Below are 19,897 nucleotides of genomic sequence, written 5' to 3' on the forward strand. Positions count from 1 at the left end.
CACACTGCACGCACAGACAGAACAGGAAAAGAATGGCTAAGACCATCCCAATGACCATCAGAATTTTCCACCCCCAGGCGGATATCAGTTCCCAGAACCATCCCATTAACAACCAATCTCCTTTATCCACATGAATAGATTCGGAAATCTTATGCAGTTTGGAGATGGCCTGGTACACTGTTGGAGCGTTATCTGGAATGAAAACACAGCAACTCGATTGGATCAATTTACATACTCCACCTCGGTCTGCAACTATGACATCTAATGCGACCCTGTTCTGAAGGGTCATAAGGCGATCCGACTGGAGCTCAGCAGTCAAGTTACTAAGGGCACCGGCAGTTTCAACTACTGTGGACTCAACCACCCTTGTCAATTGCCTTATGTTCCTGCTGTTAACCATGGGTCCCCAGAACGGCAGAAAGTCTCCAAATTCTTGTCCCGCAGTGTCTTCTTTGCTGAAGACACCTCTAACTATCCTTGTCTTGTGGTAATCTGCCGCAGCTGTGTAGGTGGGAGGCAGCAGGAACGAAACAAAACATGTGCCCGAAAAGTCAGGGGGCAACCATGTATAGGCTCTATCATGGCAGATGAAATAGGTACCCTTAGCTGCTAAGAACGGAGGGGAAGTCTGAGATGCAAAAACATATGTTTCAGGCAGATGCTTTTCCCTAGCTGGGCTCTGGAATTCTTGCCAGTACCTTGCAGACACAGGTGACCCTGATGGGGTACAATCCAAATCGGGGAAGATCTCTTAGCTTGCTGTTTCTCACTCAGAGTAGCTATCCGGTCACGTTCCATCCTATGTATACTAGTGTCTCATCTCTAGGGATAGTCTCGTAGGAAATATCTTCCTTAATCATGTCTACTATACCCTTAACTAGAGCACTATTCTTAGGATTGTCTTCCACAGAACGTAGGGGGTAGACTTCATGTGCATAGATGAACATTGTTCTGTATGCCCACACAGAACCATTGTGGCTGAAAGGCAGGACCAGATAAGGGATACCTTTATCCATTGTGTGAGGCATAAGACTACACACCCAACAGTTGGTCGTGTTCATTACTAGTTGGTGTTGGTGCAAAAGCTGAACGAAGGAGTTATTACTAAACTCTAATCTCCTAGCGGATTCATGTTCAGGAAGGGGCTGAAAAGAGTGCGGGTAAACAGTAGAAGGAGGAGGTATAGGCGATGTAGTGGGTACAAATGTCACTTGAAAAGAGAATAAAACATATCCTATCAAAAACATCATTACACTGAATAACATGAAAATACACAATATCAAAAAGCTTTTCTTGGTCATCATTTTACATATTCTGCTTTTAAAGTTCATTTCCTTGGCAGATCTCTCCATCTCGAAAAACTCCATCCTCTATAATATGCTGCTCGCGATGGTTGGGTGTTCTATGCTAAGGAATGCTTCTGTCAGTCCAGGGCAACTCCCTTAGACCAACCAGAACTGTCGACCTAACGTCTTCAGCTGCACCCCAAAGACTTTGGGCAACCGCGACCCTACAGCGGAACCCGGATGGTGGTTCGAAAAACAAAAATAAAAAAGTTTCTCAGATGGGCCTCAATTATAACGTTTTCTCCCAGGTACTGTTTGGTCTTGGAAAATGAGTTCAGGTTCTGTAGTGTCCAATCGAATTGACGGTGATACAGCTGGTTGCAAAATATTGTCACTTTCTTTTTCAGTAAGTGTTCCTTTTATACGTGCATCACTGAAAAGCGAAAAACGAGACACAGTTTCAGTCTCTGAATCGGCGACACCCTCCTGGACCCACTGGTCGTACGGCAGAGGTAAAGGCACCCTCTTGCAGTGTACGCCGTGGATCCAGTGCTTCTTCCCTTCTACACGAACAGCTGATCTCGTTGAAAGAAGGACGAGGTGTGGGCCGGTCCACCTTGGCTGGTCGTTCTTTGTTCGCTGAAAGTTTTTCACTAGAATCCAGGATCGATCTGATGTCCTGGAGCTTCAGAGACTTGAAGCAGAGTGTTGTGGACCTGTTGGTGTAAAACACGCAATTTAGCCGTCAATTCGTACAAATAGTCAAGCAAAACAGGGTATTCGATTTCACTGAACTTTGTAGGCCTTGGCACTCCCCATATGTTGGCCGGGCGGCCAAAAACTATCTCATAAGGACTAAGTCCCACTCTCGAATGCACAGTCATTCTGGTTGATAGGAGTGCTAAAGGGAGAGCGTCAGGCCATTTAAGACCAGAGCTCGCTTGAATTTTGGCCAGTTTCAGCTTTAGCGTGCCATTGTAGCATTCTACTAGTCCAGCTGATTGGGGGTGATTTCCAGCGTGAGATTTCTGATGAATGCCTAGCCCTTCACATACTTTCTTCATCACTCGACCCACAAATTCACTCCCATTGTCACTCCAGACCATTCTCGGCATTCCAAACCTGGGGAAGAACTCTTTCACAAGGGCTTTAGCTGTGGATAGGGCAGTATTGTCCTTTCGGGGGTAGGCTTCCACCTATCTTGAAAAGGCACAAACAACAACGAGTACGTATTTTAAATTGTTGCACCTCTCCATGTGGATGAAATCTAGCTGCAAAACCTCGAACGGATACGTAGGAGGTGCAAAATGACCAGCTGGAGTTGGGGTTCCCCTACCAGGATTGTATTTCAGACACACCATGCAATTCTTGACCACATTTTCTGCACACTTAGGAATTCCAGCATTTTGCCATACTGGAGCCAACAACTTGCAAATCCCTTTCACACTGATATGAGCCACTCCATGAGCCATTGTAACCACTGCAAGCACATACGCATCGGGTAGCAACCATCTCTGATGCTCTGACAATTCAATCCAACAACCATTGGCATCCAATTTACCCGTAATTTCTCTCCACACACTCAATTCTTTCTCTGTAGCTTCAGCTTGAATAGATTTCACACTCTCTATTGTGTCGTCACACATTCCAACGTCACCAACCCATCTTTCAGGGCCTGCAACATACATTCGGCTCATCACATTCCTCGCTGTTTCTTTTGCGATTTCTTCAGCAAATGCATTTCCACGACCAACATCATCAGTCACCTTCTTATGTGCACTGCATTTCACAATCGCAACTTGCAACGGCAAAGTAAGTGAGTCAAGAAGCTCATTCACCAACTGACCATGCTGTATCTTTGCTCCATGCGAAGTCAGGAACCCACGTTCTTTCCACAATCGTCCAAAACTGTGAGCCACACCAAATGCATACTGGCTGTCTGTACAGATGGTCACTTTCATTCCTTTCGACAACACACATGCTCTCGTAAGTGCAATCAATTCTGCTGCTTGAGCTGAATTATGTGGGATACGTGCAGCTTCAACAATTGTATGCAAAGTCGTGACAGCATATGCTGCAGTCGTATCACCATTCGGAAGCTTGAAGCATGAACCATCCACCCATAAGGTACCATCACACTTTGCAAGGGGAGTATCCTGGAGGTCTATTCTCCCTTTCCTTTCTTCTTCTGATCTAAGAAAACAATCATGCTGTTCTGAATCATCTAATTCCTCTACAATCGGCAACAACGTAGCTGGGTTAAGTGTGTTGCATCTTTTTATATGCACATGGCTCGCTAACAATGTCAACTCGTAACCTGACAATCGAGCACTAGTTAAGTGCTGTGTCTTGGTTCTGTTTAACAACGTGTCCACTGCATGTGGAACCATCACAATTAACGTGTTATTCATCACTAAACCAGCAGACTGTCGAATAGAAACAGCTGCTGCCGCTGTTGCTCTTAAACAACTCGGCAATGCTTTAGCTACCGGATCCAAAGTCGACGAAAAATAGGCGCATGGACGTTGCTTGTCTCCAAACAACTGTGTCAACACCGACAATGCACAACCTTCTTTCTCATGGACATACAATGTAAAGGGCTTTTTGTAGTCGGGGGTACCCAACACAGGAGCCGAACATAATGCACTGCGCAATTCAGAAAAACTTTTCTGACACTCTTCAGACCATGGGACGGGATTCGGTGTATCTTTACAAGTTAATGCCACCAGAGGTTTGGCCAGCAAGGAAAAATTTGGTATCCATTGCCTGCAATATGATGTAATGCCCAAGAAAGCACGCACTTCTCTCTGTGTTCTTGGCACACTCAATTTCGCTATTGCCTGAATTCTTCCTGGGGTCAGTTTCCTTCCCTCCTTCGATAAGAGGTGACGTAAGTAGGTCACTTCTTGTCGACAATATTGCAATTTTGAGAGAGACACTTTGTGATGCAAATCACACAAATGACGCAACAATGACAATGTGGCTTCTTTACAGATTTCCTCAGTATCTGCAGCGACAAGTAAATCATTGACATACTGGACAAGGGTAGCACCATCAGGTAAAACAATCGTATCAAGCTGCGTTTTTAGAGCTTGACTATATATCGATGGACTTTCACAGTAGCCCTGTGGAGCGCGTTTAAAGCGGAAGCTTCGACCTCCTAAACTGAAGCCGAAAATATCCCTACTCTCCTCTGCAATCGGGATGCTGAAGAAAGCATTCTTCAAGTCAATCACCGAGAACCAGGTGGCAGAAGCTGGAATCATAGTCAATAGGGCAGTAATGTCAGGTAAAACTGGAAATTGTGGCACAACTATTTTATTCACCTCTCTAAGATCAATCACAAATCTATAAACAGGTGGCTGGGAAGGGTCAGTTTGCTTCAAAACAGGCAGAACAGGACTATTGCAAACGTTACCTCTTGTCTCTTCAATCACATCTTTTTCAATCAGATCATAAATGATCGCTAGTAAAGCTTTTTCACCTTCACTAGAGATTTTGTATTGTGGAATACGTGGCATTTTAACATTGGCTTTCAATGTTATAACATATGGCGGTATTTCCAAAAGACCTACATCATTAGGACCAGTATCCCAAAGAATAGTAGGGAGAGATGACAATTCTGTTGGAAGTTTGTCCTTTGACAAATACATTTGAGAAATCACTTTCTTACCCAGTGTAAGTTGTACTCCTGAAGGAGAACAATATAACGTCGCATACAATCTTTTCAACAAGTCCAATCCTAACAAGTTTTCACCACAACCTGTCGTTAAAATAAGGGGTGCTTCGAATTCACAAGGTCCAACAGAAAGGGACAAAGGGTCAGAAATCGGATTTTTAACTGGGGAGCCAGAAAAACCTACTGATACATTTATTTCGCCAGACAAAGGTGCGCCAGGGAGTTTAGAGTGCGTAATAGAACTCTTTGTAGCACCAGTATCCAACAGAAAAGGCTCTGACACACCTGATGTAATCACCTCAACATAAGGTCCACTCTTATCTACTGGAACTGAAACAACTCCCTCTCTTTGTCTATGGCTGTCCTAGCAATCATTACCTCCCATATGCTCATCCTCTGCATAGTAATCATCAGCATAGTACTGAGCTGTCCTACCAGACACATTATTCTGTTGATCAAAACTATTCATTGAATTCTGAGGCGGAAAGGAACGCGCGTTCTGGGGGAAATTTCCAAGTCCTCTACCTCTAGGTGCTTGTGAAATACCTCGACCTCTTGCACTGGAAACACCATTCATGCGCTGTAATAAAGCAGGACAACTACTTTTAAAATGACCCTCCTCTTTACAATATGCACACTGATTAGGGCCTACAGGAAAACGTTGTTGGGGATATTCGGTCCTTTGCGTGTCTCTCTGAAACTGCTGAGGCTGCTGATAGTTACTCTGACCACCACGATTTTGACCACCACGTGGCGGATACGCTTGCTGTAACAGAACCTTCGTTTTTAACTCTTTAGTTCTCATCTTTGTCCCTATTTTCGTAGTACTGTGCAGTAGCCAATATCTGTGCTGAAGAGGAAACTGCCCAAGAACTTTCTGAATCTTTTAACTTTTTACACAACTCGGGTAACAAATTATGCACAAATTTATCGACGGACAACCGTTGTCCACCTTCTGTACTCATATCTTGACCACTGTGGTCGACAAACGTTTCTTCAAACCTGGTGAAGAAATCTGACACCGTTTCATCTTTCTTCTGCTTACACGCAGACAGCTTATCCCAATTCACACGCATCGCGGGCATTAAAGTTTTCATATAATTAATGATCCTACCAGGGAGATCTGCTACTAAAAGCTCGGGTTTAGCACCACCAACTTGTCGGGCATCTGCAGCAGTAATATTAGCCCATGAGTCACCTAACTCCTGATCATGATCTGCATGACGAATTGTTCCCCATAAAGGCTGTGGAACAACATTCCCAAACAACATGTCTATGTCAGCTAAATTCATGATGCATGAACCTGCAGTCTGTGACAATTCCTTGTAATACCCTGCAGGATTCTTACGGGGATCAGGCAATGTCTGTTTAAGGGCCAAGACTTCAGCTCGCTTCCATGGAACATGTACCCACACACGCTGAAAATGTGCTGATATAGCTGGTGGAACATTACCAGGACCAGCCGCTACTTCTTCCTTCCATACTGGAGGAACTTCTCTCATGGGATATTGTCTTCCCTTCTTTTTAACAGAAGAATCAGACTCAAACAACGACCTAGAAACACCTTCAGTCCTAAGCGACAACAATGTCGCAACTGCTTTCTTAACATCTGAACCCACAATTGCGCCTTTTCCAAATTCGAACCGTACACGACACATCTCAGGCGGATTGGGCTCCAAATCATTTTCCTCTCTATACTCACAAAGGAAAGTACACATTTTGTCAAAAACTTATCTCTGCTTTGGTTCTTCCCACTGATGGAAGACATCCATGACAGACTCTAGCCCGTACCTCGTCGGGTCGGTAACCCATTTATGTGCCAAATAATTCAACGTTTCCTTCTCCCTAGAATCAGGCAGTTGGCTACGCAACTGCTTACGCTCTGTGTCAAGAGTTACACTTGTTGCTCCAAAGAGAGGATATAGAAGGCTAGCAACAGTGCTAGTCATTCTCTGGCGAACAGAGGGAGAAGTCGATGAAAGGACAGGCGGAAAAGCAGGGTGAGGCAAGGCAGACGCAGAGGCAGTGTCAGGAGGAATACCAGGAGTGGGAGTTGATATAGTAGTCAAAGTTGTAGGAAGTAAAGGCAGAGCAGATGTCAAAGCCGGTGGCCCTTGAGGAGGCTGCACCGGAAGGGTAGGGGCCAACTGAAGAGCAGCTGGTGGTTGTGGAGGGGCAGGAGGCAATACAACCAAAGGTTGCACAGCTAAAGGTTGCGGAGGTGCCGTAGCATTCTGTGCATAAGGGGGTGGTGAACTTAACAAATGCGACATCAGCGGATCTTTTTCAAGGTCTTTTGCTGCATCTTGCTGAAGAGGCGGCAAAACTGGATAACATTTATCGTGTACCATTTTACGTTGCCTGTGCAACTGCTCACTCATCTGTTCTTGTCAGCTTGCATTATCGAAATACCCCTTTCTCTTTTATTTTTCTTCTCTAATTTAATTTCTTTCTGCTTGGCTTCTTTACGCCATAGGCGGAAAGAGTCAAACATCCCCGGCCGGGCTTTCTTCTTAAAAAGTTTAACTTCTAGATTATCTAGGATTTCCGTGTCAAAGCTACCATATTGAGGCCATTTTAGAACACCATCTTTTCTGGTGTAGCGGATCCACACTTCATTATATGTGATGGGGCCTACTCCATGTTTCACATACAATTCATAAGTTGGAGTTCCAATCGGAGGAACCGGACACGAGTCCTCCAATCGGGAATCCCTATTACAACCAAGACAAAACAAATTTCCAAGTCTGCTAAGACCAGGCATCTTCGCTCACTAGTCTAGCTTCAAACTTCAAAGGATTATCGATTACGATATTCTCGTGAATACACGAGTCCTTCGGCTTTGGTACTTGCAAGTTCCAAATCAAAGATCCCAAAGGGATACCAAACTAAGAACCAACTAAGGACTGGGAGACGCTCCACTTATACTTAACTGAGATATCGATGACGTCACCAGAAGACTCGTCTATCGTTTCGCTCTACCAAACATCAAGGGTCCAAATCAGGGCGATAGCCAGGGCAGCAGTCCTTCGTAGCCGTCGGGAAGCGGGGAACCTCGCAGCAAAGACTTTCCGACCACGTCGACATGCAGGGGTCGATGAAGTGGCGGCCTTCCTCCAGAATTTTCACACGAAGCTCCGCACGAACCTCTGGCTTGGACCGGTACCGTTGGTATCGCCCCACGTTGGGCGCCAGGGGAGGTACTGGGTTTTTCAGAACCGGTACTGAACCGGTAACCCAGCGGTGCCAGGGACAACACCCAAAGACCTCGAGTACTTTCCTGATTCAGACACAGAAACTCAGAGTCTTCTAGGTGAAGTCAAAGATCGAATTTATTGGCTGCAACCAAGTAACAGGCGTCCTAGAAGTACAGCACATGTATATTCTCAGGAGACTGCTCAATCTTACAAAGCCAGTCTTCTCTTTTTATATAAAATATTATGCTTCAGGCAAACATTCTTAGATTTACAGTAGACTATTCACATATTTTCACTACAAAGAAAAAGCAGAGTCATGATGACAAGCCCACATTTCAGTTCATCCAGCCCACAACAAATTACCCGGCAAGGCCCAACATTTTCATCAGATATCGGTGTACCCCCAATAAAAACGGGCACCTCCTCCTCATAAAACAAGACATATGTAAAGAATCAGGGACAGGTGTGAGCAAGGTTAAGCAGGGTGTGTGTGCGATGAAAAGGTTTATGGCATGTTGTGCCTTGATGCTATCTCGCTCGGCCACTGGGAAAGAAACTGGCCGGGCAGGTTCGGCCTGGGGCAATGGTTTCAGCTTGCCCAGGTCACAGAGAAGTCAATTAAGGTGTACGTGTCCTTTGGAATCGAATTTAGCTGTATTATAAGCCTATGTGAGGGCAACTCACAAAATGGCTGCTGTACACAAAATGGAAGCCAAGGGTTCAGGACGAAAATGATGATTTCAAGGTGAAATCGTCACTCGAATATGACGAAAATGCTTGTGCATAGTGTACTAGCCATTTTCGGTCTTTTATTATTATTATTAAGGGCATTTTGTAAAGCGCTTCGTTACGCTAAAAGCGTGTCCCCGCGCTAACTGAAGCACTCATAAGACATAAAAGGGGAAGGGCCTACTGTTTTGAGAAGAGGTGTGTTTTCAATTACCACTGCGTTTTGTTTTCAGTTGCCTGTTGGCCTTCTGTCCACAGATTTCTGTGTCCTCTGCTTGTGGTTTTCAGCTGGTGGCTCAGCTTCGTAATGTCATTACGGCCCGAACTCTGTTTATGGGTGCCGTTCGTTGCTGCATTCTTTGGCCTGGCTTATTGCCCAAAGAGGTGTCCCCCGGGGTAAACATACTCCATATGGGGCTTGAGACTCCTTAGCACACGTTTAGTATACCATGTTACAAATATATACATGTGTTTCCACAATACAGTTCGCACATAAAATAAATTCTTATTCCTTTTATTCAGGGTTGGTTGTTGTTTATTTCAGGAGACGTCACAGCCGACACGTGTTTCGTCGTTTTGGGGAATGTAACCCCCGACTTTTTCAAGGCTGTTAGAAAAAAGGGGTAATGTTGTAATACATTACTTCTGATCTTAACAATTTTTTTCTCGTCTTTTGTTATCATCATTTTGTGACTCATAAGGATTTACTGGTGGTGTGATATTCAAGTTACAACAGTTAGTGCATGCTTGTTTTGATAAAGCACAGAGTACTTACAATCTGTGGGAATTTTTATTTCTTTAACATCTTAAGGAGTATGAGCCCATTAAGTGAAATGGAGAGACCGGTGAAAGTGTAATTAGCATTATTTTAGGGATGGCATGCAAATTCTTTTCCAAGGACAATTGTGAATAGTATCTGTGAATTCTTTTAGTGAGTTCATGCATATTTAAGAACCATGCGCTTGGTACCTATTCTCCAATGTTTCTTTTGTTCTGTATAAAAGAATATAGGAGCGAATTATCAGTTCTAAGTCGTCCCAGTTGGTGCTTTATGTACAAGATTTAATCAGTCCATAATGTATGTATAAAAATTACTTACATTATTTGAGGTGATAATTCCAACCCTCAAAGGGGTTCTTGTGGGGATGACGTGGGTATAATGGAATCTTCATCCATGTATTGACCAGAATATTGGTTCAATATTTGTAAGCTGTAAATAATGTATCAAACTTAGTGTAGGCTGTAAAGCGACACACGCAGTTTTCTGACTCTTCTCATAAAAAATTGGAAAAGCCACATACACTTTTAAATGTTATTACATTTTGAAGTTATTTATTCTGAATATTTAAGGAAGACTCCATATGGGGTACTTGTACGCTATTATATAGCCTTGATGATCTCACCTGGGCCTGGAGATGATGTGGGTTCCATGCGCCGATTGTAGGTCCGTTGTACGGTGTTCTATGTTTTTCCTTGATGCAATCTGCTTTCACCATGGTTTTCCACCTCTTTTGGAGATTTCATGGTCTCCTCTTCGTTAACAGCCCTTACCTGCTCTTAATGTGCTAGGTATGTTTCGGCATAAAGATTATGTCTACAGACTGGTTGCCTTGGTTTTCTCTAGGGGTGGGTGGAATTTGCATAATCGCGTTACGCTAATCTCCGCGAAACGGTAAAAAATCTCTGCGAACATGCCGAAATTCCATGAACACGCGGAATTGCTTGTTCGCGATGCTTTTTTACTATGCGCAATTGCTGTTTGCGTGCTCGGGGGAAATATCTTGCGAACACGCATTCGAGAACGCAAAACAAGCAAAAATTTCCTGAGTTTGCGGAACGCAGAATTTTGGGCAATTTTGCGTTCTCCGCGTAACGCAAAATTACCCAAATTCGGGCGAATGGAACGGAATTAACCACCCAGGCCTAGTTTCCTCTTCCTCAGTCACCACATCTTGTCGTGGTTGCGAAGTTTGGACCAATGCCCCGCAGAAAAGCAGCCAACCTTTTAAGGATTCAAGTGCTGCTTCATCAGACCGCCGCGGAGTATATGGACACTCAACGTAGTGTCGCTGCTCCTGCTCAAAGCAGTCTGGCTCACCTACCCGTTCTGCTGCATCAGGAAGGAATCCTTAAGAGGTTGGCTGCTTTTCTCCAGGGCAACATCCTACCGAGAGAAGAAGTGGTATGTAGGACCACACCACACACTGTAGATAGTTTTCATTTAGTCACTAGGTCCTGAGGAATCGCCAACAGATCTATTAGAGACATTTTATAGGCAAGAAACATGTTGACCACTAAGGGGTAGAGCGTAATTTTTGTCAGATTAAAACAAAATAGTCACCCTCCTTCTTCTTTGTACTTTTTAATAAGGTTGTGACCTCTCCAGAATAAAAATAATTATAGAGGATTCCCTTACCTGTTTTAACCCACACACCACATCTACATCTTACCAGGCCCCTCATGCCCATGGCACCTATACGGCAAATAACAAAAGATTTCCGATAAAGAGCCCCTTTATGGGTGCACGTCGAACATTGCAGCGCTGGCTCGACAAGGAGCAGACCCATTTGATGAAGCATGACACCTAGCTTGCTGGGTATGTGAGGGTCCTTGTTCCAAAAGGAGGTATTCCCCACCTCCTCACCTCTCTGAGTACTCAGCAGGTGGTCAACTTGCCACCCAGGAACACGTACCTCTTTTGTCTTACAGTTCTTCTGATGGCAGTGGTCATAATTACTGTCTGCAAGTCTATATTGTGGTTGTTCCTCCCTTTGGCTTTATGCTGCCCCGGTCGGGCGCTCTTCTGTAAGCCATTTTAAGGTCTCTATTGCCGTTGCTGGCGGCATATTTTACCTGCTTCAGCAAGTTGGGGGTTGATGCTATTGCCCATCTTTACCCTTTTAGGGTTGGGTGTGCGCTTGGCGGGCTTCTTGTCCTGCTGGCTATTTCAAATGCATTGCTCAGGGTCTGCCTTGCCTTTGGGCCTTGCCACCGGCACTTTCAACTTCCTTTTTTAACCTAATCTGCTAGGCCCTGGTTGCATCTCTTCAAGTTCATTCCAAGCTTGGGTTAATGCACTTTTTGTGCGCCATTTAGCAGAGAGTGATCCTTCTTCCTCTCTCTCTCTTTCTCTCTTCTGAGAATCATACCATTCTTCCTGTCACTTTTATTATGGTGTGGTACCATTATGAAATGTTGTCGGATATCTTCTCTCCTGTGACTTCTGCTCTTCGAGCTTCTGGGGTTGCTGTCGGACTGTTCTGCCACAGTTCTTTCCCTTTATCCGTCACCCTGTTGCCGGATCACATGCCTGGCACTTTCTGTTGTCCTGTCGCAGACCCGCCTTCCTTTTTGGGTGTGGCTGTGGTATCTATTCTAAGTTAAGGAATCTGTGGCTAGATGTCTCTATCAGATGTACAAGTTACTTACCTTTGGTAACGATGTATCTGGTAGAGACGTTGTCTAGCCGCAGATTCCTTAACGCCCACCCAGCCTCCCCATTCTGCGAGGACCTTTCCTGGTGGTGTCCTCACTGGCCTCTTCAGTTGGTTGCCATTGGGTTTTATCTTCAGGGGCTTCAGATTGTTGCACTCCCCTGGGTGCTTTCATATACAGTTAACCTCTGCTGAGGGACTTCTTTTCTGTTATATGGTGCCTTTGATTCACGGGAAGGTTTGTTTTCCTCTCCAGTTCCCTTCACTTCAGTCTGCACTACTGCCTCGGGGTCCTGGTCTCCTCGTGGTCATCCTCTTTGAGGGTCTGTTGTGATTGTTTCCTACCTCTGTTTTTAGAGGGGAAAGGCCAGTCTTCTCTTTCTTTCCTACAGTGGACTGTTCTTTCTGTGTTCCGTTCTTAGTGGATGGCACAATATCACATGGCACTATCAGTCTATTTCTGTCTGTTGTAATGTTCTTCCCTTGTCGCACTCGGGAATGGGCCTCCGCTTGGCCTGCGGGGCTCTCACAGCCTCCACTTATATGTGTAGATGGTGTCTATTCTGTCTTTAGGATGGTGTCTTCCACCATCCCCCTTCTTTGTTCACGGAATTTTCATTCCTCGCACACTGTTCCCATACTTTCACAGTTTTTAGTTGGTAGCTGCGCGTTGTGCCGCGGAAAAGTTTCTCTGAAAAAAACTGACGTCAGCGTGCCGGGAGGGACTTAGATGATGTCATGTACGAGGACAACGTCAGGGCGTGGTCATGTGGCGCCTTCCCCCGGCAAGCAGAGGTGCTGCCGTGAAACATTTCCAGATCCAGTCTCACGCCTGGGGATATTCTAAGTTAAGGAACCTGCGGCTAGACAACGTCTCTACCAGATACATCGTTACCGACGGTAAGTAACTCGTACTTTTAGGCAATTCACATGAAGTACCCTGTGGAGACGTCTTGTAGTACCTCCGTCAACCAAGTAGGTAACTTCACCTTTCTTTTCAAGTATGATGTGGGGGGCGCTCCACTTTTCCTGTAGAGCTGCTGGAGCCACAGGCTGCAAAACCCACACTTTCTGTCCTAGCTGGAAAACAGTCTGCACAGCCTTTTGGTCCTGAGAGGATTTCTGAAGCTCCTGGCTGGCCTCAAGGTTTTTGCTGTCTCAGCCATACTAAAACGCAGGCCCAGTACATTGTCAACTATTTCCTGTTTAGGAGGCTTGAGAGATTCCTCCCATCATTCTTTCACTAGACACAATGGACCCCTATCTGGATGTCGAAACAGAAGTTCAAATGGGCTATAGTCCACCCCCTTCTGAGGAACCTCTCTGTAGGTAAGGTAATAAGACATCCCATTTCACCTCAGCTTTTCTGGGTGCCCCATGATCATACCTTTTAGGGTTATGTTGTACCTTTCACATAGCAGTGATGTAGCTAGACATGAAGTTGGTACCTCTATCTGAAGACCTCAGTAGGGAATCCAACTCTGGAAGATATTCCCAGGAGGGCCCTGGCCCTAACAGGAGCTATAGTGGTCCTATAGAGAATAGCCTCTGGATACCTAGTGGCATGGTCTACCACCACTAGGATGTCACTGTGTCCAGATGCTGTTGGAGGGTTTAAGGGACCTACAATGTCTACCCATACCCTCTCAAAGGGATCCCCAACCACTGGGAGTGGATCTAAGGGGGGCTTTGTAGTGCCACATGACTTACCAATGGTTTGGCAGGTGACATGGAGATCAACAAAAACTCCTTAGTATCTTCAGACATGTGGGGCCAGTGAATGTGAGGGACAAGCCTGGCCTAGGTCTTGCGTTGCCCATGATGTTATGCAAGCGGAATGTCATGTGCTAGGGTCAATAGAAACCCGCTAAATCTCTAAGATGTTCCCAACCTCTTGTTGGCACCAGGTTTGAGGTCCCTACTTTAAAAAAAACAGGAACCTATCTTACCAATAAATCCTATGGGGCCTCCTGACATTCCCTGCCTTCTCTGCAGCAGCTTGTTGTTTGAGTTCTTCAAGAGAGAGCAGGTTTTCTGTTCCAAAATCAAGTGTTCTCTGGATGGTTCCCCTGCTCCCAACAGCTCTGCCTTGTCAGGCCCATGCTCCTCTGGGACAATTTCTTCACAGGTACCGAAATCATCTCACTCAAGAGACTGATTCTCACTTGGAGTCTGTGGATTCTCTTGGGAGCTTGCTGGTCCATTCTTTGAGGATCCAGTGCTTCCTCTGTGCCTAATCTCTTGGCCTGAGCCCTGGTGACTGCAAAGCCACTGGCTGTAATGGACATCATTTCTGTATGTGTCCAGAACTCTACTTCAGACCCAGGCTATAGTTTCTAAATCGTTGTCCAGCAGACAGTTCACAGGTAGGTCTGGTGAAACCACAACTCTCTTTAGGCCAGTTACCCCTCCTCAGCTGAGATTAACAACTGCCATGGAATGATCTGTCCTGGCATTGCTAACAATCGCCACTTGGTAAATGTGACCAAGTAGGATTTGCTCAGGAGATACAAGTTTCTCTTTCACCATAGTGACACTGGCCCCTGTGTCCATGTAAGCTACAGCTTCCTGACCATTGATGAGAGGCTGTTGTCTGTACTTGTCCAAGTTAGTTTGACTTAAAAGTAAGGTCGCAAACTCCATGCAACCGTCCCAGACTAAGATAGTCTGAGTGGGTATCCTAACTAGGCCAGCACCCACTTCAGTACCCAAGGTTAACCTTACTAAATTCCTGAAGGCACTATACCACCAGTGCTATTGCTAGGGGCACTAGGAGTCTCAGTAGTAGTAGAGGTTCTGTCATTGGTGCTAGTCTTAGAGCAATTGCCATTCTTTGCCCTATGACATTTTTCCTTACAGAGATAGCACCAAGGTTTGTTGTTAGAAGAGGCAGAGTTTAGGACTCATCCCTAGAGGAAGATTTTGGGGGACCTTGTGAGGACTCTCCTTAATGTCTTTACCTTCCTCACCACCCTTCTCTTTAGCCTTACAAGAATCTTGCTTCTTTTGGTCACCCCCACCATGAGATTTCTGCTTCACCCTGGTGCGTACTTACTTATCTGCCTTCTTTCCCAATTTTTGGGGAGAGGTTGGATACTAGTCCATCAGGTATTGGTGCAGTTGTTAATTTTGACAGTTATTAAGGATGTGCTCCCTCGTCAGTAAAGCGCTATTTACAACATCTACCTAGTCTTGAGTGTGTGCCTTCTGTGTGTCCCTAAACTTAACTCTATATTGCTCAGTGGTTAAACCAAATCTATCTAAAGATGAGTCTGAGGACCCACCCACAGGGGAGCCCTCATGTACCCTAAGGTAAAGTTTCTAAACACTCTGGGTCCCTCTGAGTGGAAGGGCTGGACAGAGTGGAGGATACTCCCATGTCCTTTGTCCTTTTTTCGCACCAGAGCAGGTACTAAGGGTTCCTGAACTGATTTAAACTTGAGTATGCAAGGAGGGCACCCAATGTTCCTTTCAAAGCAGCATGGTGGCTCTGTCAAGCACCCAAACCCCAGCCCAATACACCAAGTCCTTTTTCGGAGGTCGTCACACCGCCCTCTGACAGAAAACCTATTGTTCCACCTTCCCTTGCTCAAGCTTGGCTCAGCAGCAGGAGGGCAAAATTGTGACTTTGATCGGCAGCAACATTGGCTTGGTTGCGGACTCTGTTAACGGACGTATAGGAGGGTCCCCTGAGGACGCCCCCAGTATATAGGATCATACCTCCAACACGGTGGACGGAATCGGTGTTGGGGTATGATTCCAACATGTTTGATATCAAACATGACCGGTTTCAGTGAAGCCACTATTTAGACTAGTTAGACTTTGCGTAATGACGGGTGTCCACTATATGCCAAAAAATGGCTGACCGCATTGACAAAGACTGTAGAATATATTCTGGGGTGTTTAGGGGTGTCCTGCTCATTCAGATGCACCCTCACACCTATAACCAAGCATCCTGCCCTCAGGACTGAAGAGCCTGCCATGGGGTGACTTACAGGTTTTAAGTGCAGTGGCCTCATTTATCAGGAACTTATATGTGTTTTGAGAGGTGCAAGCACCAACTCAAGCAAGCTATAATGGCAAGCCTGTAGTCACAGTTTAACTGGACTCCCATGGGTGGGACAATACATGTTGCAAACCGAGGGAGACCCCTGGGTCTCCTATGCCCTGGGTGCCTTAGTGCCATAGACTAGGGACGTACAAGGGTACACCAGTAGCCAGTTGTGAGGGGACCAAAGTTCTTATCATGGCAATTTAGGGGAGCGGCACAGGGACTGGGGTCCTGTTTAGCAGGATTTCTAGCAGACTAGGTCAAAAGCACTCTGACATCAGCCAAAAAGTGGGAGTAACCATGAAAGCAGAGCTTACTTTCCTACAGAAGTCCACACTGCCAATGGAAGGAACCGTGACAAGTACTGATGATGATAAACTACCCCTTTCACAATCTATACCATGGATACTGCTGTGGTCTGAAAGATAATTAAGGAAAGGCATTATGCAGCTTTGCAGGATTCTGGGATGACCGCACTTTGTGACCTTAGCTCCAGCTAAAATTCTAAAGTTGTTTTTTTGGAGTCCATTTCCATGACCAAATCTGCCATTTTTACAATTTATAAAGTCAGTTGCAGACAGCAAAACGTTCTTAAGCAATATATGTAACTTGATGCCCATATCTCAACCATATTACTAAAACATAGATTGGAAACAGAATTTCTTTTTTAATTGGTGTTTATTGACTTTTAAATGCTAACAAAAAAGCATTTAACATTTGCATTGTATCAACTAATCACATCATCCAATCTCAAAAGATAGTATCTGCACAAGGTGGCTGAGTCATCACATACCATAGCAAAACAACTGTCCACATTGGTGTGTGCAGGACCTACCCATGTGAAGACCTAGATAGGGAGATTTCGCTCATCAGTGGGAAGGTTAGGGAAAAAGATCAATCAATAGTGTCTTGTTCCAAGGTGTGGAAGTACGTGCGAAATGGCAGCCAAATGTCTTTGGGGTGGGATGTGGGGGGTTGCAGGTTGGCATAGTCCTCCCCTACACTCTGACATCGGCTCATATTCTCCAGCCATTCTGAATGGGTGGGCAGTCTGACACTTCCCCAACGTCGAGCGATCCCCCTCTTACCCAGTAACAATGCCATGTAAACCAGGCGGCGGAATGGGGTTGGTACATTTTGTGTATAGCCCTGTAGGGTGACCAGGGGGTCCAGGGTAATTTCTTTTTCGATCGTGGCAGATATGTGCGTGCATACAGATACCCAGTAGGCAGCCACCACCGGGGATTTCCAACTTAGATGTGCAAAATCCGGTCCAGCATCCGGCATTTCAAACATGTGTCAGACCTGGTATAATCGAATTTAGCAGTATCTAATAGGGAGAGGTAGTATCGGTGTGTGTATTTGAAAGTTCCATATCTGATCCGTGAGCGAGACCCCCAGCTTCACCTCCCAGACCTCCCACACCTGCACAGTTGTATCCAGTTTCAGTGCCATACATGAGTGATAAAGTCTAGATGTCATGTGTCCTCCGGCTGTGGTTGTGACCACCATTGTGAGGGGAAGTGAAGTACCTGCAAGCAGAGGGAGTCCTTGAGAGTATTTTTGTTAATATTTTATTATCTTTAGCAAGGGTAGGGGATGGTAAGAGGCACAATGACTAGGGTCCTTACCCGGTTTCGGCAGTATCTTCAAGACTGCCTTGCGGAGTGTGGCTGATAACGTGCTAGGACTCCTGACGCAGTAATCTTTGGCTGCTGACCGCTGTGAAGACTTCCTTTGCTGCCTCTTCTAGCTCCTGTGGCTCCTGACCTCCCGCCTCCCGCCGCCCGACCCTTCCAACATCCCAGGGTGAGGCCGCCGAGTGGAGCGCGGTGGGGTTAAAAACTACATCCCCCAAGAGCCTTTGCGACGCTACTTGCGTCAGTTGCGCGCCAGGAGGCGCATAAATCAACAGTCACCCCGGTTGAGTGGGTGACTCCTGACGCAGTAATCTTTGGCTGCTGACCGCTGTGAAGACTTCCTTTGCTGCCTCTTCTAGCTCCTGTGGCTCCTGACCTCCCGCCTCCCGCCGCCCGACCCTTCCAACATCCCAGGGTGAGGCCGCCGAGTGGAGCGCGGTGGGGTTAAAAACTACATCCCCCAAGAGCCTTTGCGACGCTACTTGCGTCAGTTGCGCGCCAGGAGGCGCATAAATCAACAGTCACCCCGGTTGAGTGGGTGACTCCTGACGCAGTAATCTTTGGCTGCTGACCGCTGTGAAGACTTCCTTTGCTGCCTCTTCTAGCTCCTGTGGCTCCTGACCTCCCGCCTCCCGCCGCCCGACCCTTCCAACATCCCAGGGTGAGGCCGCCGAGTGGAGCGCGGTGGGGTTAAAAACTACATCCCCCAAGAGCCTTTGCGACGCTACTTGCGTCAGTTGCGCGCCAGGAGGCGCATAAATCAACAGTCACCCCGGTTGAGTGGGTGACTCCTGACGCAGTAATCTTTGGCTGCTGACCGCTGTGAAGACTTCCTTTGCTGCCTCTTCTAGCTCCTGTGGCTCCTGACCTCCCGCCTCCCGCCGCCCGACCCTTCCAACATCCCAGGGTGAGGCCGCCGAGTGGAGCGCGGTGGGGTTAAAAACTACATCCCCCAAGAGCCTTTGCGACGCTACTTGCGTCAGTTGCGCGCCAGGAGGCGCATAAATCAACAGTCACCCCGGTTGAGTGGGTGACTCCTGACGCAGTAATCTTTGGCTGCTGACCGCTGTGAAGACTTCCTTTGCTGCCTCTTCTAGCTCCTGTGGCTCCTGACCTCCCGCCTCCCGCCGCCCGACCCTTCCAACATCCCAGGGTGAGGCCGCCGAGTGGAGCGCGGTGGGGTTAAAAACTACATCCCCCAAGAGCCTTTGCGACGCTACTTGCGTCAGTTGCGCGCCAGGAGGCGCATAAATCAACAGTCACCCCGGTTGAGTGGGTGACTCCTGACGCAGTAATCTTTGGCTGCTGACCGCTGTGAAGACTTCCTTTGCTGCCTCTTCTAGCTCCTGTGGCTCCTGACCTCCCGCCTCCCGCCGCCCGACCCTTCCAACATCCCAGGGTGAGGCCGCCGAGTGGAGCGCGGTGGGGTTAAAAACTACATCCCCCAAGAGCCTTTGCGACGCTACTTGCGTCAGTTGCGCGCCAGGAGGCGCATAAATCAACAGTCACCCCGGTTGAGTGGGTGACTCCTGACGCAGTAATCTTTGGCTGCTGACCGCTGTGAAGACTTCCTTTGCTGCCTCTTCTAGCTCCTGTGGCTCCTGACCTCCCGCCTCCCGCCGCCCGACCCTTCCAACATCCCAGGGTGAGGCCGCCGAGTGGAGCGCGGTGGGGTTAAAAACTACATCCCCCAAGAGCCTTTGCGACGCTACTTGCGTCAGTTGCGCGCCAGGAGGCGCATAAATCAACAGTCACCCCGGTTGAGTGGGTGACTCCTGACGCAGTAATCTTTGGCTGCTGACCGCTGTGAAGACTTCCTTTGCTGCCTCTTCTAGCTCCTGTGGCTCCTGACCTCCCGCCTCCCGCCGCCCGACCCTTCCA

General features: G+C 46.8%; 1 protein-coding gene across 1 annotated transcript in view; it reads left to right on the forward strand.

Moving 5' to 3' along the window:
- The window catches only part of UNC80 (unc-80 subunit of NALCN channel complex), a 2,761,828-nt gene that overhangs the window by 1,743,127 nt on the left and 998,804 nt on the right, over positions 1-19,897 (forward strand). The gene's annotated exons all lie outside the window — the stretch shown is intronic.

Source organism: Lissotriton helveticus, chromosome 3_1 (genome assembly GCF_964261635.1).
Source record: "Lissotriton helveticus chromosome 3_1, aLisHel1.1, whole genome shotgun sequence".
In the NCBI taxonomy this organism is placed as follows: domain Eukaryota; kingdom Metazoa; phylum Chordata; class Amphibia; order Caudata; family Salamandridae; genus Lissotriton; species Lissotriton helveticus.